This window comes from Protopterus annectens, chromosome 5.part1, assembly GCF_019279795.1.
Source record: "Protopterus annectens isolate FY-2018-M chromosome 5.part1, PAN1.0, whole genome shotgun sequence".
Taxonomy (NCBI): domain Eukaryota; kingdom Metazoa; phylum Chordata; order Ceratodontiformes; family Protopteridae; genus Protopterus; species Protopterus annectens.
In genome coordinates, this window is record NC_056736.1 from 263100860 (window position 1) to 263127104 (window position 26245).

The following is a 26245-nucleotide window of genomic DNA, read 5'->3' on the forward strand; positions in this document are numbered from 1 at the left end:
AGATAGGTCTAGGAAAGTAGCAGAGGAGAGATAACGATTGTTTTTATGCTGAAGGATAGTGTTAGTAAAGGAGAGTAAGGCAGTGGTGGTGCTATGGTTTGGTCGGAAACCATGCTGAGTATTGGAAAGGAGATTGTTAGTAAGGAGGTAGTCTGAGACCTGAGTGTGTATGCATCTCTGTAGTATTTTGGAGAGTGGAGAGAGAATAGCTATGGGGCAGTAATTGGTTAGTTCTGTGGAGGGTCCGCCTTTGTGGTGGGGAATTATATGTGATACTTTCCACAGTGTGGGAACATAACTTTCTGACCGAGATCGGTTAATCAAGATGGATACTGGGTAGGCCAGAGCATCAGCTGCGATTTGTAGGTATTCACTTGGGAGGTTGTCTGCTGCTAATTTGGTGGGCTTAAGTTTAGTTAAGAGTTTTTTTTATGTTGGAGGTAGGTACAGGAGAAAAAGAGAAGGCAGTGGGGAGATTATTAGTTGAAGGTGTGTGTTGGAGGGGATGTGGGTTGTGTTGTTTAGCTAGTGATAGTATGGTTTGTGTGAAGTGTGTGTAGAATGAGGTAGCAATATTTTCTGAGGAGTGAGGGATTTAGGAGGAGGGGTACTGACTTTACCTGGGTGGAAGATGGAGTTTATGGAGGACCAGAATTGTTCGGGGCTGTGTTGGGAGGAGTCTAGGGCAGACTGGTAGTATTGGAATTTGTCCTGTTTTATTAGCTTTTTGACTGTATTACGTAGTTCTAGGAATTTCGGTCTATTTGAGGGGGTTTTGGATTTGCGCCAGTGCTCCCAGGCTTTATCCCTGTTTTTCATTTCTGACTTAGTGGTTTTCTGTAGCCATGGGGAGGGTTGTGCTTTGATTCTGGAAAATCTTATGGGGGCATGGTAATTAAGGATGCTCAGGAAGGTAGTATTAAAAAATTCAACTGCGTCATCAAGACTGAGGTACTTTAGAGGATGCCAGTTACATTCCTTGAGGGATGAGATGAATGTGAGTGGGTTAAAGTTTAGTTTTTTATGTATTTGACGGTAGATGACAGGTTTAACTTGGTATAGGTATTTTTTTAGTAGGAATGTTGGGGAGTGATCACTGAGGCTATCTGATAAGCAGCCTGTTACATATGACTGGGGGCTCTTACTGACTAGTATCCAATCCAGGGTAGTGTGCTTGCTGGAGGTTTTATTTATCCTGGTTGGCGACTGGACTAGTTGGGTGAAGCCATGAAGGTTTAAATAATGGGTTAGATGGTTGCCAGAACAGGATTGCCAGTCAGTATTGAAATCACCTAAAATGATAATTTCTTGGGGGGGAGATGGTGGGTAGACCAGCTGAGGAGGTTTTCTAGTGGAGGGATGTTTTGGCCAGGTGGGAAGTAGCATCCAATTATGTTGATGATTTTGTTTTGGTTTATTTTGAGGTTGGTATATATTATTTCTTCATTGCCTATTTGTGTAGCTGATGATTTTAAGATCTGGATGTTTAGATGCTGTTTAAATATTATAGCTACACCGCCTCCTTTCTTGTTTAGCCGGTCTACTCTTAGTATGCCATAACCTGTAGGGAGTATTTGCTCACTGGTAATGTGAGGTTTTAGCCAGGTTTCTGTCAGGATGACTATATTTGGGAAGTACAAGTCTATGGTGGCATGGAGGTCATAGACTTTATTGGATATACTTCTAATATTTAGGCTTAGTAGAAGGAATAAACAGTTGGATTTCTTATTACTACATTGTGATTTTATTACTGTATTGTGATATCCTTCAGCATTGTGTATGACCCTTGGAGAGTTGTGTGCTATTACAAGTTCAGTCCCTGCTCTCTCTATAAGGGCAATTCAACCTGCAGAACAGATGGGTCAAGGAGTCTATTCCAGACTTTTCTTGGTACCCAGAAAAGAGGGCACTTGGCACCCAATCCTAGATCTTTCAACTCTCAACACCTTCCTGGTGGTACCAAAATTCAAAATGCTCACCCTGCAGCAGCTTCTACCTATGCTAGCCAAAGATGCCTGTAGGAAATATCTTCGCTTCAGGACAGGATTTATGGATTCTCAGTTCTCTGCACTTCCCTTTGGCTTCTCCACTGCTCCCAGAGTATTCAAAAATTACCTGGCTCCAGCCGTTGCTTACTGCAGACAGAGAAATATTCAAATTTACCCATACTTGGATGACCCTCTGATTCAGGCAGACAGTCAGGAAATGCTGTTGCAGCACCTGACATTTGTAAAAAAAAAAAAAAAAAAAAAAAAAACATTCTAACCTTCCTGGGGTACACCATCAACACAAAGAAATCAAAACTAGTCCCCAGTCAAAAGATTGTATTCCTGGGAGCAAGCTTGGACACAGCATCCCAGATGGCATTCCTCACTCCAGAAAAACAAGCCTGTCTGACAGACTATTTTACTCAAATGGCCACCAGAACCAAGCTGTCTGCAAGGAAAATTCTGCAGGCCCTATGGTTCATGGCCTCCTGCATCCTACTAATTCCCTATGCCAGACTGCATATGAGGAAACTTCACTGGTACTTAAAAATCTTTGGTGCCAACATTCTCAGGACCTGGAAACCCTCAATCCTATCATACCCTAAGGACAGAGTTTCTTTGGTGGGCAGCAGCATGCAACCACAACAAGAGACTGCCCTTTACTCAAACCCCATGCCACTCAGACCCTAACCACAGATGCATCAGACTATGCCTGGGGAGCACACATGGACGGCAAGTGCATTCAGGGCCACTGGAGCCCAAGTCAAGTTCATTTGCACATCAACCAAAAAGCGATGATAGCTGTGCAGCACGCTCTGATAGTTTTCAGACCCCTACTCTCCCCAAGACACCTGCTAATAAAAACAGACAACACCACAGTTATGTGGCACATCAACAAGCAGGGGGGAACCCACTCTGCAGGCTAGCCATGGCCCAGTGGAACACTGCCTTGGACATGCAGGTCCATCTTGCAAGCTCAATGCCAGGCAAACAAAAGTCACTGGCAGATGACTTAAGCAGAAATATCCTAGACCCACGCGAGTGGCAATTAGAGCTCAGCACCTTCAACCTTCTGATTCAGAAATGGGGGAATCCCAGAGGTGAATCTCTTTGCCTCCCCCTGCAATCACCAGCTCAGCAAATTCTGCACCAGGACACCTCACAGCATGGCCTGGAAAGTGGATTCCTTATCCTTCCAGTGGGTAATTCTCTCATTCTATGCCCCCCCCACCCCTTCTCTCGAGAGTATTGCTCAAGATAAGACAGGACAGACCAAGGACAATTCTGATTGCCCCAGACTGGCCACGCCAGCACTGGTACCCACTACTGTGCAGCCCGTCACCGGTGCCACCCTAGCACCTACCCCAAATCCCACCCCACCTCACTTAGCAGGGGGGACAGATCTTGCAACTGCAAACCCTAAATCTTGCAGCCTGGTTTATTCCTTGAATTCTCCCCCAGTGACCACCCTAAGCAAGCAAGTGCTAGATGTCATTCTTGAAGGCAGAAGACCCAGTACAAGGAAATCCTAAGCTGATAAGTGGAAAAGGTATTGTTCCTGGATTCAGTCTACAGGAGAGGACACAGCACTGCCCTCCCTGACTCTAATCCTGGATTACTTAGCAGATCTACTCCACAGAAGGCCTATCCTTTTCCTCCATTAAGATCCATGCCTCAGCCATCTCAGCTCATTACAACGCTGAGCCACCTCTCTTCTCTCACCCTCTCATCAAAGAGTTCCTAAGAGGTGCAAAGAACTTAAGGCCACCAAGGAGAGCACCCACCCCTGCTTGGGACTTTAACTTTGTAATGGAAAAACTCACCCCCCCCCTTGAGCCTGCAGTGTCAGCAGAGCTAAAAATCCTCTCTTGGAAAACAGCCTTGCTTCTGGCCATCACTTCAGCTGGAAGAGTGTCTAAGTTACAAGCAGTTATGCCTGTGGAACCCTTCATTATTTTTCATGCTGACAGGGTCTCCTTTATGCCTGATGTGGTGTCCAGTGTGGCTCTCAACCAATCTAGCCATTTACCAACCTTCTTCCCCAATCCTCAAAATAAAGGGGAAAGGATCCTGCACTCCTTGGACGTGCACAGGCAGCCCAGATTCTACCTGGATAGAACTAAGCCCGTCAGGAAATCTAACCAGTTATTAGTCAGCTTTGCACCAGAGGCAGAGGGCAAGGCCATTTCAAAGCAAACCGTTTCCAAATGGATAGCACACTGTATCCATTTCTGCTACAAACACCATTGGAAACCAGCCCCTTGGGGGGGGGGGGGGTCAGAACACATTCCACTAGGGCAACTTCTACCTGTACAGCATTCCTCGGGAGAGTCCTTACCAGGGGGCATTCTGGAAGCTGCTACCTGGAGATCTTTTCCAAATCCAGGGCAGGTTTTGCAGCAGCAGTCCTGCAGGGCATACTAGCCAGCCCCAACTCTTCCTGACTGCCTCCACCCTTCCTTCAGCTTTGGGAATCAACCCAAGTGTGATGACTGCAACAGTGAAACACGAAGAACATAGTACAGTTGTGTACACTTAACCATCAATGTAGATGTTCGAGTGTAATCACTTTTGCAGTCCTGGTTTCCCACCCTCCAGTCTAGGGGAATAATTTTCTTTTGGTGGTACCATCTCTCTCATGAGAGAGCACTTCAAATGGCAGGCCTCAGATGTTTCAGAAACAAAAAAAGAGATATTTTGAATTACTACAAATTGTTCAGCCCTCCCCATCTGCAGTCCCTCCCTTGCTTCTGGCCTTTCATGATGCCCTTTTGGCTGCTTCACAGGCCCCTCACTTGCAGCCCCCAGCTTCCAAATGTCCAGACAAGTTATATAAAGTTTGTTAGGATACACAGTACCTGTTCAAGAACCCCCCTCCCCGAAGATCCTGCAGTTATAGCAGTCTCAGCTGACAAATCCTCTAGACAGCTGCCTTCAACCTCTCTATTCCCTACTGACAAGGACAGCAAGTTTATGGATAGGTTAAGAAAGAAGGTCTATACTTCTTCTACACTTGCTGTCAGAGCCCTAAATTATCAAACCCACATGGCCAGGATTGTTTTAGATACCCTCTCTTAGGCTTCAGCTCTCATACTTGATGTACGAGACTCACCTGCTAAGACCCAACTTAACTCCCTTCTGTTCACCCCGTCACAGGTGACTAGGCACTCTATTAATTGCAGTTATGCATTGGAGGCCTCTTCAAAATCTGCAGCTTCAGGCTCTGTACTGAGGAGATACTCCTGGGTGAGGCTCTATCCCCTTCCTATGGATGTACAAACCAAGTTGATGCACCACTAGATAAGGCCCTTTTCGGTACAGCTTCTGCAGACCTCCTCAAACCCCTACAAGAGAAGGAAAGGAGTTGCAAAATTTAAAACATTTACTGGTTTCACCTATTCCTAGGTACCATAGGAACTACCTTCAAAGGACAGCCTTTGGTAGGAAACAGTCTTTTCATTCTGCTCCATCACAGGCTTTGGGACAGAGACAACCTAGGAAACATTCCAATCCTAGACCTCCTTCCTCCACTAATACCACTTCCTTTCGGAGGCAGCCTGCCCAGGACAGAAACCCTCCACTGTGATTCAAACCCACTACCTCCATCTACCCCCTATTCCTACGCCTCGCCTTCTCCCCATCCTCTTGGCGGAAGGTCACCTCAGAGGCCTGGGACCTCGCCATCATTCAAAAAGTTTTTTTTATGACTTGATGGACACTAACCCCTCTTCCGAGCCAACTTCTTTTTTCCTCTATTCTGAATCAACTATAGGCTCATGGCACCATAGAAAGGGTACCACCACAGCAGACATACAAGAGATTTTACTCGAGGAAGTTTTTGTTCCTAAGAAAAGATGGTCCTTGAAAACGAATTTTGGATTTGTCTGTACTCAACCTTTTTCTCAAGGTTCCCACCCTAAAAATGCTCACCTTGCATCTGCTCTTGACCCTTATTCCCCACCAGGCCTTTATGCTATCCCTGGATTGGAAGGACACCTACCTTCACTTTCCCATTCACCCCTGCTACAGGAAATTCCTACATTTTTCAGTAGGTTCCTTGCATTTTCAGTCTTCTGCATTACCCTTTGGGCTTTCCACAGCTCCCAGGGTGTTCACAAGCATCTAGCTCCAGTGATTGCCCACTGCAGAATGCAAGGTATTTAAATATACCCATGCCCACTGCAGAATGCAAGGTATTTAAATATACCCATACCTAGACAATCTATTTATACTTCACCAAGACCATCACACCCTTTGCCATCATCTGGTGGCCAAAACCCTGGCAGACTTGGGGTTCACGGTGAGCCAGGACAAGTCCCACCTGACCCCTCCACATGACTTAGTCTTCTTAGAATGCAGGATAAGAATCAACAAGGTGGCAGCCTTCATTCCCTGCCAGAAGATAAAATACTTCACCCATTACCTCAAAAATCTACTCACTCTTCAAACATTATCCACCAGAGAATTCCTGAGAGCCCTGGGCCACATGGCATCCTTGATACCCATGCTCCCTTTGGCAAGGCTGCATATGAGAAAGTTTCATTGGGTACTGTGGACTCGTTTGAACTAACATTCTAACCCTCTGGATATCTCTTTCCTGCCATGCCTGAAAAAAGAACTGGGATGGTGGATTGCAGCCATAATTCTCAACCAGGGGCATACCCTTGCAGATACCTCCACCCTTGCAGCAAATCTTCACAGATGCTTCAGACGTGGGTTGGGGGGCAGTTCTACAACAACACCACAAACTAAGCAAAGTGCAGGGAGAGTGGTCTACACTCAGGCAAAAGGACCACATCAATATCAAAGAGATGATAGGGACCTGGGGACCCAAGTTGATAGCAATCTCTCATTTGACAACCACGTGGCCAAAGTGGTTAGAAAAACATTTTATATAGCCCACCTAATCATGAAGGGATTCACATCTAGATCAGGGGAGGTCATCGTGCCTCTTTACTCATCCCTCATCAGGCCCATAATTGAGTACAATGCCCCTTTTGGGATGTACCTTACCAGACACCTGCAGCAACTGGAAAGACCCCAAAAGTACCTCACCAAGAGGATCAAAGGGCTCAAACAGATGCCATATGCTGCCTGGTTAAAGAAACTCCAGCTCTACTCAGTGGCATACCGCCTGCTCAGAGGCAATCTGTGCCTGACGTATAAAGCCATGTCCAACCCGGAATTAATGGACATGCTGCACCTCAGAAAATCCAAATCCTATCGAGCTACACACTCGAGAGACTTGAACCAAAGCACTGAAATAAATAGGACATGCTGGAGGGACAGATTCATAACCCAGAGGCTCCCTTCACTCTGGAATAAAATCCCAGTCCAGGTTAGGCAGAGTCCCTCATTGATTCTCTTCAAGAGGAATCTTGATGAGTGGATGGGAGATCATAGGTTTATCCCGGGTATCACTTCTGTGTCACTGTTAGACAGAGGCACAGTATACTAACCTCGAAAAAGGGCATAGCAAAATTAATTTAAAATGGGTGGTGAAAGCCAAGCACACTCTGGCTAGGCTTATAAATGCCCTAGGGCAGATAGCCTAGTATGAACCTATGAGGTCCCTCTACCTAGCATTACAGATCTTCCAACAAGTCCTTCTTCCAGGCAGCTTGAAAGTAGTCACAGACAATATAACTGTCCTGTGGTACATAAACAAGTAGGGGGGGGGCAAGGCCTTACCCTTTTTGCAGCCTAGCCATACAGGTTTGGTCCTAGTATCAACATTTCATATCCAGCTGCAAGCAGTGTACATTCCTTCAGCAGAAAATGCAATGGCAGACGCATTCAGCAGAACCTCTGCACCCTCTCACGAATGGATGCTTCACAGACAGGTGTTCCTGGATCTTATACACAAGTGGGGTATTCCTCAGGCAGATTTGTTTGCCTCCTCCAGAACAGGCAGATGCTTCTGTTTTGTACAAGAGATCCACATCCCAAGGCTTGGGAAGAGGACAGCTCTTTCTGTTGGGCAGGAATGTATCTTTATGCCTTTCCCCCTTTCACACTGATTCAGAATATCCTTCTGAAGATCCAGAGGGACAAACCAAAAATCCTGCTGGTGACTCCTTTTTGGCCAAGACAGCATTGGTTTCCCCTTCTTCACCTTTTAGCCAAGGGCAATCTCCACAGGTTTACCTCACCATTTTAACCTACTCACACAATACAGGGGGTCCCTAATACACCCTCAGGTGATCAATCTCAGACTCACCTTGTGGTTGATATGGTTCTGATCTCCTTCAGACATCTGTACTCCGAGGATGTACTCAATGTCCTGCAGAAGGCCAGGAAACCTAGTACCAGGAGAAATTGTGTCAGAAAATGGAAAAGGTTCTCCAGGTGGTGTCAAAAGAAAAAACAGGACCCTTTACTCATTCCTTTACCCATGGTCCTTTCTTACTTGTGTGAGCTTCCACATTCAGGACTGACGTACTCTTCTGCTAAGGTCCACTTGTCTGCCATTTCTGTTTGTCTTCCTTTGGTACCTCCTTTGGCATCCAGGTTAGAGGTTATGCTCTTTTAGAAAGGGGTACTTCATATCAGACCCCTCGTAAGCCAATACCTCCTACATGGGACTTACATTTTGTCCTTGAAAAAGTCACCTTACCTCCATTTGAGCCAGCTCACTCAGCATCACTAAAGCTATGTACCTGGAAAGCTGTACTGCTGATGGCCCTCACATCCACCAGGAGGGTATCAGAAATTCAAGCCCTGATGGCCATCCCTCCACACCTCATCTTCTATAAAGGCAGGGTCTCCCTCAAGACTAACTCTTCCTTCATGCCTAAGGTGGTTAAAGAGCTATCCTTGAATCAGACCATTAACCTTCCTGTCTTCTTCCCTCAACCTCAAAATTCCTCTGAAAGAGCTCTACATTCCTTAGATGTCCACAGACAACTTGGGTATTACCTAGACAAAACCAATCCCATTAGAATGTCTGACCAGCTGTTTGTCTCCTGTCACCCAAAGGCCTTAGGGAAGGCAGTCTCAAAACAGACTATATCTTCATGGATTTCAAAGGCCATCTCCTCATGTTACTCCCTTCATGAGAAAGCTCTGTCTGAAAATGTGAGTGCTCATTCCACCAGGGCAGCAACTGCTTCAGCGAACTTCTTCAGGGAGGTAGACCACGCTTTTATCCTAGAAGCAGCTACCCTGGTCATCAGTCCATACATTTACCAGGCATTATAAACTAGATTTGGTTTCTAGAGCCAGAACTGGGTTTGCTAGATCTATCCTACATAGTCCCGTATACCTCCTCCTCCCCCCTCCCAGGCTCATACCTAAAAGCTTTGGTACTCTCACTACAGATATGAATACTGCAACTTGAGAATAGGACATAGAATAGTTGTGTAAGAACTTACCATAACCTTAGATATCCTTCTCTTCCGTGTTGCAGTATTCAGTCTCATCCTCCTACCCCCTTTACATCTCTCTCTCTCCATCAAATCAAATGTCAACAGCAGGCACATGCCTCCATGAAGGCACCCTCTGGCCTGGTATCACATGTGGGTCTGAAAAACTTCCCCTTTTCACTTCCTTGCCTACCAGGGATACTGCTGTATGCAGTCGACCATTCTGAAGTGGGTACATGCAGACATCATGTTTATAGCCAACATCGGTTTATGGCTCTGACATCAAACGTCGCACGTACCCCTGCTCCTAAGACTTTGGTATATTGGCCGGATATCCAGTGCTGCAAGCAGCAACCTCCCTACAGATGTTCTTCATGTTTCACTGTTGCAGTCATCACACTTGGGTTATCTGCCTGCAGGTGTAGCCCTCAGTCGGCCCGAATACCAGTGTCTTGGGATTTCTGCATCAGATGCCGTCGTCTCTTCCATGACATCAGATCGTCAGGGGTGTAAAACATGCAGCCCACGCCATTACATCAGCTTTTCTTGCCACGTAGGAGCCCGAAGTAGAAGCAGTTCTCAAGTGCCGGTCGGCTGCAACCTGAAATTTTCATTTTTTCGAGTTTCAAGCCTGAAGACTTCTAAAGCTAAGTACCCTGTTGGGGATCCTTTTTATTACTAGAATACTGTAGCCTGAGAGGTATTGCTTCCCATGTTCTCCCTTCTTGTAACTGTGTTGGTACTTATATACATTGCTATGTCCAGTCACATCCATACTATTAAACATATATGGTTTAGCAGTGGTGTCTCTTAAGTCTCTAACTTGTGCAATACCTTCTTCAATTTCTTTGGGAGAATAATTACGCTCAAGAAGATCTTGTTTAAACTTATCCATATCATTATTAAACTTACCTTTATTTTTCCTTGAGAACCACATACCTTGCCCCTTTGTGATATTTTTGTAAATATGGGATGGATGCATGCTATCCCTTGGTAGTATATTGTTCCTACGACATGGTTTCCTATATAACTGTGTAGAAAAATGTCCATGTTCATCCTTATCTATGGTTATATCAAGGAAATTTACCCTATTTGTTGAAGTCACGAGTACATTTCAAAAAACTTGTACTAGTATTTAGATAAGTTATAAAATCTTCCAAATGTTCGCCTGACCCAGTCCACAACAAAAAAAGGTTATCAACAAATCTTTTGTATAGAAAACTCTTATCTCTATAGATATGTTCCAACACATTATTTTCCTCCCAGTATGATAAAACTAAATTAGCGTAGCTGTTCACACACTATGTGCCCATAGCTACGCCTAATTGTTGTAAATAATAAGCCCCATCAAACGGAAACATGTTGTTCTCTAAAATAAGTTCTGTTAACATACATACGAGATCTATATGGATCTCTTCATAGCTACTGTTGGTACTTAAATATTTTTTCACTGCATCTATGCCATAACTGTGAGCTATCACTGTAAGTAGAGAATTTGTGTCTAATGTGACCAACAAACACTCTTTCAATTCTTGTTCATGACCCATCACCGACTGAGAAAGGTCACATATAAAATGCTTAGTGTCCCTTAACACGTTTCGATTTCTCAAGAACTGGTCTCAGATTTTTCTCTACGTATACTGACATAGAATGAGTACCCATCCTTGCCCTGAGACTGTTGGTCTAAAGGGCGGGTTCTGAGTATCCTTATGCAGTTTCTGTTGACCTTGTAAGATAAGAACAGCAGGATTAACCACTAATAAGTAATCTAATAACTGTTTAGAAATGATCTTACTTAGGAAGCAGTCATTCAAAGTTTTAAACACAACTACAAAATAAGTCTATATCTGAAAGTGTTAATAGTCTTATAAACAACCTCATCACTTAAGTCTAACATAGAATTCCTGTAAAAATCAGCATTTAGGATAACAATACCCCCTCCCTTATCCCTGGATGGATATGGAAGCATCATTCTGCAGCTCATTGAGTGCTGTATATTCATTCTTATTCAAATTATGAAACTTCTTATATGTATGTTTAACATCTGACACCATAGCTTAATTTCCATTTCACAGACTTTACAAAAAGTTCCAAATGTTGCATTTAATTCAGGCACATAAAACACTCGTTCTTAAACATGTCCCTAAGCTCATCCTCTTGAAACAATTTTAAGCATAACATTGCGAACAATGCTTTTAATGTCTAAAATAGTATTTACATTCTCAGTCTCTGAAGCTGGTATAAAAGATAGGCCCCTTAGCAACAAAGTTACTTGATGGTCTATCAAAGGAAGATCAGTTAACTTAAACACTAATGAATTCATGTTGCCTTCTGCTCCCACATCCATTTGATAGTCCTGTTGGAACTCCATTCTCACGAGGGTAGTCTACTTTTTCTTTCTCGACTTCCTGACCCAGTCCATTTTGCGTATCTGTAAAGGGGGGGGGGGACTTGTGTATTGCCATCCTTGTCTACTAAAACAGTAGAAGTATTGTCAATGAATATAAAGCACTTAATGAGCTGCAGAATGATGCTTCCATATCCATCCGTCCAGCGGATAAGGGAGGGGGTATTGCTATCCTAAATGCTGATTTTTTTATAGGAATTCTATGTTAGATTTATTAAGTGATGAGGTTGTTTATAAGACTGTTGCACTCTCAGATATAGACTTACTTTGTAGTTATATGTCAGTATATGTAGAGAAAAATCTGAGACCAGTTCTTGAGAAATCGAAACGTGTTAAGGGACACTAAGCATTTTATATGTGACCTTTCTCAGTTGGTGATGGGTCATGAACAAGAATTGAAAGACTGTTTGTTGGTCACATTAGACATAAATTCTCTATTTACAGTGATACCTCACAGTTATGGCATAGACGCGGTGAAAAAATATTTAAGTACTAACAGTATATGAAGAGATGCATATAGATCTCGTATGTATGTTAATAGAACTTACTTTAGAGAACAACATATTTGTTTGATGGGGTCTATTATTTACAATTAGGCGTAGCTATGGGCACATCGTGTGCGAAGAGCTACCTAATTTAGTTCTATCATACAGGGAGGAAAATAATGTGTTGGAACATATCTATAGAGATAAGATTTTTCTCCATAAAAGATTTGTTGATGACCTTTTTCTGTTATGGACTGGGTCTAATGAACAAGTGGAAGAATTTATAACTTATCTAAATACTAGTACAAGTTTTTTGAAATGTACTCGTGATTTCAACAAATAGGGTAAATTTCCTTGATATATAACCATAGATAAGGATGAACATGGACATTTTTCTACACAATTATATAGGAAACCATGTCGTAGGAACAATGTACTACCAAGGGATAGTATGCATCCATCCCATATTTACAAAAATATTATAAAGGGGCAAGGTAATGCAGATCTCAAGGATAGATAAAGATAAGTTTAATAATGATATGGATATTTCAGTGTATATTCTGACCTTCCGATGTTCATATTAAACTGACAACTTCATTTTTGACTAAAACTACTGAGTTTCTCAGGCCCAGAGTTCGCACTATGCCTAGAAAACAGACCAAAGTGCATGCTCAAGCTCCCATGCCACAGAAACAAATGCTTAAAATGGCTGAAGACCTTATTACTCTAATTAGGGGAAGCCAGCCTTTACCTGCTAAAAGACAAAGAATGGAATTTCCTTCTGATTCTACAGACCATGAGTCCGATGTCTCTGATCCCTCTGATTACCAGGACATACCCTTATCTACCTATGAATATTCAGATGCAGAGGATTCCATTCCCTCTGCCTCCCCTCCAGAAGATTTTTCTTGTGGAGAAACCTTGCATACCTAAAGAGAGCATTTCTGTTGGGAATGCCAACACTATCCTCAGTCCAAAAAGAGACTCAGAGAATTTTTAGACTTGCCTCAGCACAGGCCTCTAGTAATACCCCCTGTTCTGAATATTGTGGATGATGCCTTCATGGAATCCAGTCTTATTCCTGACACCTTACTACCAGCCCCTAGAAAACCTGACAGGGGTACTACAGAGTACCTGACAATCACAGATTTCTATTTAAGAATCCTACTGCAGATCCAGAGACCATTTCCCAGGGACCTAAAGGCATTAAGGCTACTACAGCCAAAAACCCTACCCCTTCGAACAGAGATTCTAGGGCTTTAGACAGATGGGTAATATATACCTCTGCAACTCTTGCCATCAGAGCTTTGAATTGCCAGTTTCACATGTTGAAATACCAGCAACATATATTGGAACTAATTAAACAAAAAATGTTGTTACTTAGATTGTGCAGAAAGTAAAGATTTACAAGAATTAATGCATTCTGCAAACCAAATTAGTAAATATACTTTGCAGTGTGGGTTTAGATGCCTTAGAAGCATCTTGCAGGGCTGCTGTCACTGGGTCTGTACTGAGAAGGCACGCTTGGCTGAAGGAGCAAATCTTGCCAGACCATGTCAAAGCAAAATTACTAGATGCTCCATTAAATCAAGATTGATTGTTTGGCAGGAAAAAGCTAAATCTATGCAAACTGTTAAAGATTTCTTACAGGTGCAACCACCTAGATTCAGTAGGCGGTGGCCTTCTAAAAATTGGTCTTTTCCAGCCCCGCCCAGGCCTTCTCAGTCCAAACCCAGGGGAAACAGACCACCAAGACAACAGTCTCAGGGTATGCAGAGATCTAAACAATGGAGTGCTCCCACCTCAAAAACAGGGAGTGGTAAGCCACCCCACTATGGAAAAAGTTCACAATGACTTTTCAATCATCCTTCCCAACCATGCCCAAGTACTTGCACCCCTAGGAGGAAAACTCGCCCTTCATGTAAAAAACTGGATGTCCATTACTCAGGACCGATGGGTTCTAAACATTGTATCCCAGGGATACAGATTGTACTTCCACTCACTGCCAACCCCAAGCAGGTTGCAAGACCTTCCTCCAAACCAGTGGGCTGAGGCTCAAAAACAAGTACTTTCCCTTCTCAATATCAGGGCTATTCAATCTGTTCCATAGAACAAAGGGGACAGGGTTTTTACTCCAGACTGTTCCTGGTGCCCAGAAAAGAGGGCTCTTGGTGCCTTATCCTGGATCTTTCTATTCTCAACACCTTTCTGGTGGTCCCAAAAATCACAATGCTTACACTGCAACAGCTCCTTCCTATGCTAGCAAAGGATGCCTGCTTAGTCATCCTAGACTTAGAAGCTTATATGCACATCCCCATAAGGGAGTCTTGCAGGAAATATCTACATTTCAGGGCAGGTTCTATGCACTATCAGTTCTCTTCTCTTCCCTTTGGCTTATCTACTGTGCCCAGAGTATTCACAAAGTTCCTGGCTCCAGCCATATACTGCAGGCAGAGAAATATTCAAATTTACCTATATTTGGATGATTGCTGATTCAGGCAGACAGTCATGAATTGCTACTTCATCACCTGGCATTTGTAAAGAGACTCCAAACTTCACTGGGGTACACCATCAACGCAAAGAAATCACAACTGGTGCCCAGTCAAAAGATTGTATTTCTGGGAGCAAGCTTGAACACAACTTCCCAGATGGCATTCCTCACTCCAGAAAACAGGTCTATTTGACAAACTACTTCGAACTAATGGCCAGCAAAACCCAGCTATCTGCAAGGAAAATACTACAAGCCCTAGGGCTCATGGTCTCATGTATTCTTTTAATTCCATATGCAAGACTGCATACGAGGAAACTTCACTAATACTTAAAAAGTCTCTGGTGTCAGCATTCTCAGGACCTGGAAACAGTGATTCCTATCATACCTTGTCTACGAGCAGAGCTCCTGTGGTGGGCAGAGGCATGCAACCACAACAAGGGACTTCCTTTCACTCAACCCCTCGCCGCCCAAACCCTGACAACAGACGCATCAGACTATGCATGGGGGGCTTACATGGCAGGCAAATGCATTCAAGGCAAATGGAGCCCAAGACAAATCCAACTGCATATCAATCAAAAAGAGGTGTTAGCTGTACAGAATGCTCTGACAGCTTTCAAGTACCTTATCCTTCCAGGACAGCTCCTGATAAAGACAGACAACACCACTGTCATGTGGTATATAAACAAGCAGGGGGGAACTCATTCGTACCCACTCTCCAGGTTAGCCATGGCCCTGTGGAACACAGCCTTGAGCAACCAAGTGCACCTGCAAGCTCAATTCCTGCCAGGCAAACAAAATTCACTGGCAGATGACTTAAGCAGACATCTACTGGACCCACACGAGTGGAAACTGGAAACCAACTCATTCAAACTTCTAATCCAGAGGTGGACCTCTTTGCCTCCTCCCAAAACCATCAATTGAGAAAATTTTGCACCAGAAATCCTCACAGCAGAGCATGGAAGGTGGTGGCCCTATACTTTGCATGAGAAAGCCTCCCAATTTATGCCTTTCCTCCTCTGCCCCTCCTCTCAGAAGTACTACTCAAGATCAAACAGGACAGGCCAGGGACAATCCTTATTGCCCCAGACTGGCCACACCAGCACTGGTACCCACTCCGCAGTCTGACGGCAGTACCACCTTGGCACCTACATCAGACCCCCTCCTTGCTGTTCCAGCAGGAGGGACCGATTGTGCATCCACAGCTGCAAACCCTACACCTTGCAGCCTGGCTTATCCCCTGTGCATCCACAGCTGCAAACCCTACACCTTGCAGCCTGGCTTATCCCCTGTGCATCCACAGCTGCAAACCCTAAACCTTCCAGCCTGGCTTATCCCCTGTGCATCCACAGTTGCAAACCCTAAACCTTCCAGCCTGGCTTATCCCCTGAATGCACCACCTGCAACCCTCAGCAAACAGGTGTTGGACGTCATCCTTGAAGCCAGAAGGCCTAGTACTAGGAAATCCTATTCTGAAAACTGGAAAAGATATTGTTCCTGGAGTCAGTCTCAAGGAAAGGACACAGCTGTGCCCACCTTACCTCAAATCCTGGATTACCTAGCAGGGCTGCTCCACAGAGGCCTATCCTTCTCATCCATCAAGATTCATGCCTCTGCCATCTCAACTCATTATAATACTGAGCCTCTTCTCTTTTCTCACCCCCTCATCAAACAGTTCCTGAGAGGCGCTAACAATTTAAGGCCCCCTAGGAGAGCTCCCACCCCAGCCTGGGACCTAAACTTTGTACTAGAGAAGCTCATATTTCCCCCTTTTGAACCTGCTGCCTCAGCAGTTACAATTCCTCTGTTGGAACACAGCCTTACTTCTAGCCATCACTTCAGCAAGAAGAGTGTCTGAGTTACATGCACTAATGGCTGTGGAATCCTTCATTATTTTCCATGCTGCCATTGTTTCCCTCAGGACTAATCCATCATTTATGCCAAAAGTGGTATCCAGTGTGGCTTTAAACCAATCCTTTCATTTGCCAACCTTTTTCACTATTCCTCAGAATAAAGGGGAAAGGATCCTGCACTCCTTGGATGTGCACAGACAGCTTAGGTTCTACCTTGACAGTGGCGGCTGGTGACTTCAAATCAAAGGGGGGCTGCAGGAGACAGCTGAATGAGTGTGGCCAACTAGAAAGGGGCAGAGCTATGCTCAAAACCACAAAACCTGGGACTTATAATGATGGTTTGGCACCCAGGGAAGCTGAGTCCAATCAAGACAAACTAAAGTGGAGAAGAAAAAAATATTTCACTGCATTGGCTACATGACAGCTTACTTAATATCTAGATGGAAAGAAAAAGGTCATGAGGCATGAAAAAATAAATTACTTTTTAAGTACATTGCTGGGATGCCAGTCGAAATAAAGTATAAAAAACAAGCAGCTCTCAACTCAAACCACTTCTCCTAGCACTGCAGTTCTAATTATAATTTATATTCAGCTTTATAAAAGCACCAAGTAACATGCTGAAAGTAGCAATCTCTGTGATACTGATTAACCCCACTTGTAAAAATGTTTCTTGTCCAAAAAGACCTGCTGTGGTGCTGCCTGACAAACAACTATCTACTTGTTTCATGAGGAAAACATGATCAAAGTAAAAAAAATGAACAGCAAACAAACACTCAAAATCAATTGCTTGAAGGATTACTGCACAGATTATGGACCACACATGATAGATTGGCATTCTGTTTAGTTTAAGGGTAAAGCCTGTAAAGATGACTGCAAGTCTCCAACAAATGTAATGAGCTTCTGAAAATACTGTAATCCTGTCCTTTATTACAAATACTGTCATATGCATTTCAATACCCAAGGTTTATATGCTATCTAACTATGTCAATATTCTCTGCATGGCAACACCAGAAAGGCTTTTAATGTTGATAATTCTTTAACAGTATGCTTATTAAAGCTTACTTGCATCTTACAATCTCAGACAAGCTGACCTGATGGTCATTAAATCATTGCTACTTAAACACAGAGCAACATGCACTGCAACAACATGCATTTTCTGAAGAAGAAGAAGCATAAATCAATAGCATGAAAATATGACAGAAAACCAGAACATTCTGCAAAATCAAGGCTAGATGAAAAAACACTGTAGTACTTGTGTCTACCTTGGATGGGGGGATACTTTGCAGACTTGCACATCATAACTGTTACTTGCCTTGCTTGGAGACATACAGAGTCACTACATGGGGGAGTGGGGTGCAACAAGTATGTCACAATGTGAAATGTCTCTGGCTGATGGTGATGGCCCTGTCATATCTGTCATACCTTTCAACAAGTATGTCACAATGTGAAATGTCTCTGGCTGATGGTGATGGCCCTGTCATATCTGTCATACCTTTCAACCTCAGAGCAAGAAGTTTGGAAAAAGCCATACAAAGAAGTGGGACAAAGGCCCAAAAATAAGGACAATTTTTAAATATTGCTCTTATAAACTTAGAAAGATAGTAGAATAATAGGTCTTGCATTAGTATGAATTTTCTGAAGGGTATGAAATCTGAAACTCAAATGTCTGTCTTTATTTTCTAACTTCAGTCTTTAATGGTTTGCCACAAATTTGCCAGAAAAACACAATGTTGTGAAAAATGGACCAAAAATGCTGTGAACCTGTCAAAGAAGGGACACTTTTTTAATATTAGTACTGTTAAGTTGAGCAGCTGACAAAATAAGAGACTCTATATGCATTTCTAAAATAAAAGTAATCTGCAACTCTAATCATTACAATTATTTATTAAATTGTAAACCCTGCATGTTTCTTCCAAAATTGCCATTTTGTGGAGGGCTTATTTGGGGGGGGAGCCAAAATTAGAGACAGTTGAGAGGTTTGGATATACCTAAATTTATGAAGTGATTTATTTGCGCATACTTCTCAACCTCAACGCAGGAAATATGGACAAGCCCAAATATATTGGGGGAACAAACAGTACTAATAATTGCTCTTGTATAAACTTAGTTGATAGAATAACAGGTCTTGCTTTAACATGCACTTTTCTGAAGGGTATGAAGTCTGAAACTCAATGTCTGTCATTAAGTGACTTCATTACTAAACAATTTGCCAGAAAACCACAAATTGTATGAGGAACAAACCAAAAATAAGAAGCAAAAATCTATTCATTCTGTGAAAATCTGGACAGTTGAAATGTATAGTTCATCCGGGAGAATTGTGTGGCAGAAATCCTACAAGATGGACTTAGCTCCTTAGGTGTGGACAGTAAGTACCCCCCCCTAAACAAAAACAAAGATCTAAGAGAAGTGATTGCTTCAATCTGGCTTCATCACTTACAGTAGCATTCAGATTCAGTGAAGATATTCAGTAACAAAAAAAAGTTTGTGCTTGTAGACAGCTGATTTAACTGGTTCTTAGTCAAATACATCCAACCAAGAACTGTGAGCTGATCAGATAATCAAGAAACACCTTCCTGATTTGTATTAAATTATATTCCTTGTATAATACAGTACAGTTGTTAGAGGGCATTTTAAATATTGTTTTGAACATTTTCCAATAAATGAGAAAAAATGCATGCACCAATAATGACAAAACTGCCAAATTCAGAACATTTCCATCATAAAAGTCTACGAAAACTTCTACAGTCCACCAGTATCAGTAAATATGCACAAACCAGAGACACGTTTTAAACATTGCTTGTTTAATCTTGGAAAGTTGCTAGAATAAAATATGTTACCACCATGCATTTCACTGCCAACAAGTCTTTGAACCCAGGACCCTGTGCGCTACAATCAGAGCAACCTACCACTATGCCAGATCCCACGTCTCTTGAAAGATGGGAAGACAAATTTAAATGGCTATCATTTAGTGAATTCAGTTCTCACCATATCTTTCAACTTCTTAGCACAAAACAACTGGACAAAGCCAATAATGGGGGAATACAGTCCCCAAACATATTCACTTCTCAGTTCTCACCATAGCTTTCAACCTCTTAGCACAAAAAACCTGAACAAAGCCAATAATGGGGGAATACAGCCCCAAAAATAGGGACAATTTTCAATTATTGATCTTATAAACATAACAAATTGCTAGAATAAAAGGTTTTGTGTAGTGTTACCATATATTTTCTGAAGAATATGAAGTCTGGGCTATTTATCAACTAAAAGTCAAATTATATATAAAAAATAGAAGGAATTATATCCACAGAGTTTCCCATACCATTATATAAAGGATAGCAAGTGATTTGTTTATGCATGCCATGGACAATATTTCCTTACATAAACCTCATTAGTCAAATTTCTGTTTGCATATATCTACATTTTAAATGGATCAAGTGAAAAGAAAAGATAAACATTTTGTTTATCTTCTCTCTTAATGATGACTTTTAAAACACTATGTTAAACACAATATATTTCTCATTTACATGAATATAAAGTAGAAAACAAAAGCCACATTCACAGAGTCAACTTCCTCATACTTATGTAATAATTCCATGCTGCAGCATGTGCAGGAAGCAGAAACAGACTGAATGGGAGAGAAAATGGTTTGTGCAGTCATGATCATACAGCTGAGCTGATTAATGTAAAAATTACTATCCATCAAACATTTCACACACACACACCTCTATATATTCCCTTGCAGCTCAACAGCAGTAGTGAGGAAAACATCATCACAGCAGAAAACCATCAGTCTGAGCCAAATTACACACACAAAATTCCCTTTCCTGGCAGCTCAGCAGTAGTAGTGAAATCCGAGTCCTGAGAGCGCCAAACACCCCCCCATTACCTGTATATATTCCCTTCCCTTGCAGCTCAGCAGCAGTAGTGAAGTCTAAGATTGCTAAATACGAATTTCCGAGCTGGGACAGCATACCTGTATGTATTCCCTTGCAGCTCAGCAGCAGTAGTGAGGAAAAAATGATCACAGCAGAAAACCATCAGTCCGCGCTGAATTGCAGCGCTGTATATATTCCATTGCACAACACAGCATTATCTCCTGTATATATTCCCGTGCAGCTCAGAAGCAGTAGTGAGGAAAAACTCAGTCTGAGTCCCGAGAGCACCAAATAAGAATTCCAGTTCCCTTGCAGCTTCCTGAGCTGGGAGCCAATCAGTTGCTATCTAGACTGGGGATGTTGCAGGCTGGGAGCCAATCAATTGCTATATAGACTGCAGACATTGCAGTCTGTTCTCCTTCCAGTCTATGCGGTTTGTAACAGCATAAACTTCTGGGCATCTGTACACTGATGCCTTCTCTTTGTAATCCGGACTGGTTAGATGGCAGTCCGGATAGGAACTTGCTGTTCTGGGACTCGCAGCTAGTTTTACAAATTCTGTTCTTTTCATTTTACAGCTGGGGGGGGTCTGCAGTCCAATAGCACGAGCCGCCCCTGCTTGACAGGACAAAACCTTTCAGAAAATCTGACCAGCTGCTAGTCAGCTTTGCTACAGGGGCAGAGAGGGCAAGGCCATTTCAAAGCAAACCATTTCCAAATGGATAGCACACTGCATCCATTTCTGCTACAAACACAATGGAAAACCTACCCCATAGGTGATCAGAACTTATTCCACTAGGGCTACCTCAAACTCTACAGAATTTCTCAGGGGAGTCCCTACCAGGGACATCTTGGAAACTGCAACCTGGAGTTCTGTACACACCTTCACTAAACATTACCACTTACCTATCTTTTCTAAATCCAGAGCTGGATTTTGCTATAGCAGTCTTTCAAGGACTACTAGCCAGCCCTAAAACTTCTGGACTTGCCTCCACCCTCCCTCAGCTTTGGGAATCAACTCAAGTGTGATGGGTCTATATTATATACTCTGGATCCCTCTGAAAGGTTAGTCTCAGTAGGCTGAAGAACTTGTGCATCCGAAGGCCCAGCCTTCTCCACGTGGGAGTCAGAGGAGGCTTGTGGTTCTACAGAAGCGGTTGTCAGGGGCTGCGAATGCGCCTCGCTGAAAACCGGAGAACTGGCGATTGGCCTAGAAGAGGCTTCATCGTCAGTTTTGGGCCTCGGATGCCTATCCTTGTCTTTGTGCTTTTTGTGTATTCCGGTCGTCGGAAGTTCTGACGGCATGGTATAATTGAATTTTCTACCAAAATAATGTCGGGCAAAATCAAACCGATGTTTAATAGTGCGCTTGTTAAACCTAGCACAAAATTGACAACCAGTGACATCGTTGTCAGGGCCTAGGCATGGGATACAATAGGAATGGAAATCCTTATGAGGTACCTGCTTCCCACAAGAAATACAGTTATTAACTTTTACTGACTTCGGTCTGAGGCATGAAAAAGTTTCCCCAACGGGGTACTTAGCTTTGTAGAAGACTTCGGTTCTGGATTCGGAATGAAAATCTTAGGAGACAGCCGACCGGCACTTGCGAACTGCTTTTGCTTCGGACACCGCTTGGCAAGAAAGACAGAAGAAAATGGCGTTGGCTGCATCTTATATACCCCTGTTGCACTGACGTCAGGGAGGAGGCAACAACAACCGATGCCCGACCAAGACTTTGGAACTCAGGCCGACTGGGGAACTGCCTGACGGCAGGATAACCCAACTGTAATGACTGCAGCAGTGTATACACTCGAACATCTCCATTTATGGTAGGTACAAAACTGTACTTTCCACACCATGTAATAGCTTCCTATTTTGGTGGCCCCAAAACTGATGTAATGGTATCGGCTGCATCTTTTATACACCTGATGATTTGACATCATGGACGAGGCGACAGCTTCTGACACAGAAATCCCAAGACACTGGTATTCGGGCTAACTGAGGGCTACCTGCAGGCCGATAACCCAAGTGTGATGACTGCAACAGTGAATACACTCGAACATCTACATTTATGGTAAGTGTACACAACTGTACCTTATGAATACTGTAACATGGAAGAGAAGGACATCCAAGTTTGTGGTAAGTTCTTACACAAGTATTCTTTCCTCTAGTAGGAGAAGCAGGTGTCTCTCAACCCAGGCCTTCCGTTCCCCCGGGTCCCTAACAACCAAGTTTTTCATACCGATGCCTCAGGCAGGGCTTGGTGGGCCTGGACAGGCTCCCACAAGGTACTCTCTCTAGAGGGAGCACATCAACTTGAAAGAAATGAGGACCTGCTTGCAGTCTCTGCAGATTTTACCTCTGGAAACCAGGCACTGTCCTGATATACATAGATAATACCACCATGATGTGGTACATAAACAAGGAGGCACAAGGTCATATCCATTGTGCAGGTTTGCTCAGGAGGCTCGACAGTTGGGCAGTCCGTTCAACATGACCTTCACAGCAGTCTACATTCCCTCAGTGGAGAATGTATTGGTGGAAACTTAGCAAAGACTTCATGGAGCCCAGCAATTGTACACTGCTGGAGAACCCTGCAGATAGACCTCTGCATCTCCAGAGCATCACCAGCTCTCTTTGTTCTGCACCAAGACCCTATCTTCTCAGGCCTTCGAGACAGATGTCTTCTTCCAGTTATACCTACCTTCCACTGACACTCATTCAGAGAGTCCTCCTAAAAGTACGAAGTACGGTCCCAAACTGCTGCTTCTCTATCCATTCTGGCCAAGACAACACTTGATGTTATGTAGTCCAATTTTGCCTACATTCTTACCTGTGGGTTTGGAGCCAAATGTCAGCTCCGACTCAGCCAACTTTTCTAGCTCGAAGTCTTTCTATTGGCTGGGCTAAGATGGTATCCCATGCTGCACTGCTGTCTATCCCCAGATCTCATTTGCCGCTCATGTAGCGCAGACGTGGTCTCACTCTTGGCTGTGGCTAAGTACCCTTTTTTTTTCTTCATTATTAGAGAATTGGTTGCAAACAAAAAGCTATTTTAATAGCTATTGTGTGTTCTAGTCTTGTATTGTGAAAAAGTTGTTTGATCATTTTTCTGTGGTATCCCATTAGCTGTTTCCAACGGGCTAGGCCCGTTTCAGTTAGAGGACCTAGTCTGTCCCCTTGCTTCCCTGTGTTATAAACTTTGCCGGTCTAAAACTGTTTAAATTAGAGGTTTTTAGTCCTCCTCCCCTTGTGTTGTGTCAAAGGATCATTTAAATTAGAGATTTTGAAGTTTTTCTTCGTGTTAGTTTTTTCCCGCCCTGTGACTGTTTTACCATTGGTACTTTTGTCAGTGGCTAACTATGCCCAAAGATTCTAAGGAGCACAAGCCCTCGGGCTTCAAGAAATGCTCTAGATGCAGTTATAAAATGTCCATTATCGATGGACATTTTGTCTGTGTGTATTGTCTGGGAGCAATCCATCTCCAGGTGTCGTGCAGTTTCTGTCATGCGTTTAGTCCGAGAGTTCTTCAGGAAAGGAAGAATAAATTGATTTTGAAGGGACTTCTAAAACCCTCCTTCGAGGAGGGTCTGGAAACTGCTTCCAGCTCTAAGACAAAATCTTCTAAATCTAAAAAGAGATCTCCGGCTCCATCAGTCTCCTCGGAGCCACCGGAGAAAATATCAGTCTGCTTCGACATCCTTGGCTCCATTGTCCTCTGGGCCACAGGAAGTGTCAGTTGTTATGGAACTGGCGTCGGCTCCAATCATCTTGGAACCTATTCGGAGCTGATCGCCTAGCTTTGGGCCGATATCACCTCCTCACAGGTCCCCTTCAGAGAGGAGGTCTCGATCTTCCTCTATCCTCTAAATCCACCAGGACCTTATCAGATGTGGACGTAGGAAGAGTGGTGCAGAGACTCCTTCAGTCACCGGTTTTGGCAAAATTGTTCTCGGCTCCAACCCAGTCGGCTGCGGAGCCCATCCTTCAACTTGCTTCGATACATGTTCTTCGTGTTTCATTGTTGCAGTCATTACATTTGGGTAATCCTGCTGGCAGGTTGTCCTCAGTCGGCCTGAATTCCAAAGTCTTAGGTCCTGCATCGGCTGTCGCCGCCCCTTACCTGATGTCAGGTCGTCAGGGGTATAAAAGCTGATGCCATTTTCGTCAGTCTTTCTTGCCGCACGGTGCCCAAAGCAGAAGCAGTTCGCAAGTGCCAGTTGTCCGACTCCTGAGATTTTCGAGTTCGAATTTCAGATCCGAAGTCTTCTATAAAGCTATGTACCCCATTGGGGAAACTTTTTTCTTGCTCCAGAACCGATGTCAGAAAAAGTTAATAATTGTATTTCTTGTGGGAAGCAAATACCTCATAAGGACTTTCATTCTTACTGTATTCCTTGCCTAGGCCCTGATCATAATTTTCTGGGTTGTCGGTTTTGTGCTAGATTTAACCAATGCACTGTTAAGCGTCGGTATGATTTTGCTTTAAACTACTTTGGACGCCAATTTGATTATCCAGAAAAGTCATCGGAAAGCCATCCGACTACCGGAGTTCACAAAAAACGCAAAGAAAAAGAAAGACAGCCGAGGCCCAAAACCGATGACGAAGCTTCTCCTAAACCAGTCACCAGTTCACTGGTTCTCAGTGAGGCGCTTTCGCAGCCCCTGACAACCGCTACTTCAGAGTCGCAGGCCGCTACCAACTCCCACGTGGAGTCAGCCATGCCGCTGGAAACTCAAAGGATTGGAGCCTCGGACGCTAATTCTTCAGATGGGTCTGGAGCCGCTGAGCAGGCACCGGCTTCTGAGGGTGTATTCAGACCCAAACACCTATACATTAAACCGACTTCAAAGGCAAAGAAGCAACCTCAAGAGCCACATGGGCAGGCCTCCATGCCCAATAAACAGATGCTGAAAATGGCCGAAGACTTGATTACCTTGATCAGGGGTTCCCATTCCCCTCCTGATAAGAGGCCTAGGCAAGAGACTGACTATGAATCTTCAGATCAGGTTTCCATTTCTTCTGATTAGGAATATTCTTTTCCCCACATGAGGATTCTGATGCTGAAGAATCCATACCTTCAGCTTCTCCCCCTGAGGCTTATTCTTTTGGGGAAACCTTACATACCATGATTGAGCATTTCCACTGGGAGAGCCAAGATTTTTCAGTCTCTAAAAAGAGGCTCAGGGATTTCCTGTTACTACCTCAGCACAAGCCACTAGCCATCCCTCCTGTGTTAGACATTGTAGATGATGTGTTTTCGGAGTCAAGCCTTACCCTTGACTCCTTACCTCCAGCTCCTGTTAAGCCTGACGGATATTACAGGGTTCCTGACTCACAAAAATTAATTTTTAAAAACCCTGCTGCAGACCCAGAAACTATTTCTCAGGGTCCCAAGGGTGTTAAGGCTTCCGGTGTAAAAAACCCTGCCCCTCCTGATAGGGATTCTAGGGCACTGGATAGATGGGGGAATAAGGTTTGCACGTCTGCTACCTTGGCTATAAGGGCCTTAAACTGTCAATTTCATATGCTGAAATATCAGCAACATGTCATGGCATTGCTTAAACAGAAAATGTTAAATTCTGAATGTGCAGTAAACAAGTAAATGCAGGATATATTGCATGCAGCTGAACAAGTTGGAAAGCATACTTTGCAATGTGGTTTTGATTCTTTAGAGGCCTCCTGCAGGGCCGCAGTTACTGGTTCTGTAATTAGAAGATATGCTTGGTTTAAGGAACAAAGTCTGCCTGATCATGTTAAAGGTAAATTATTAGATGCACC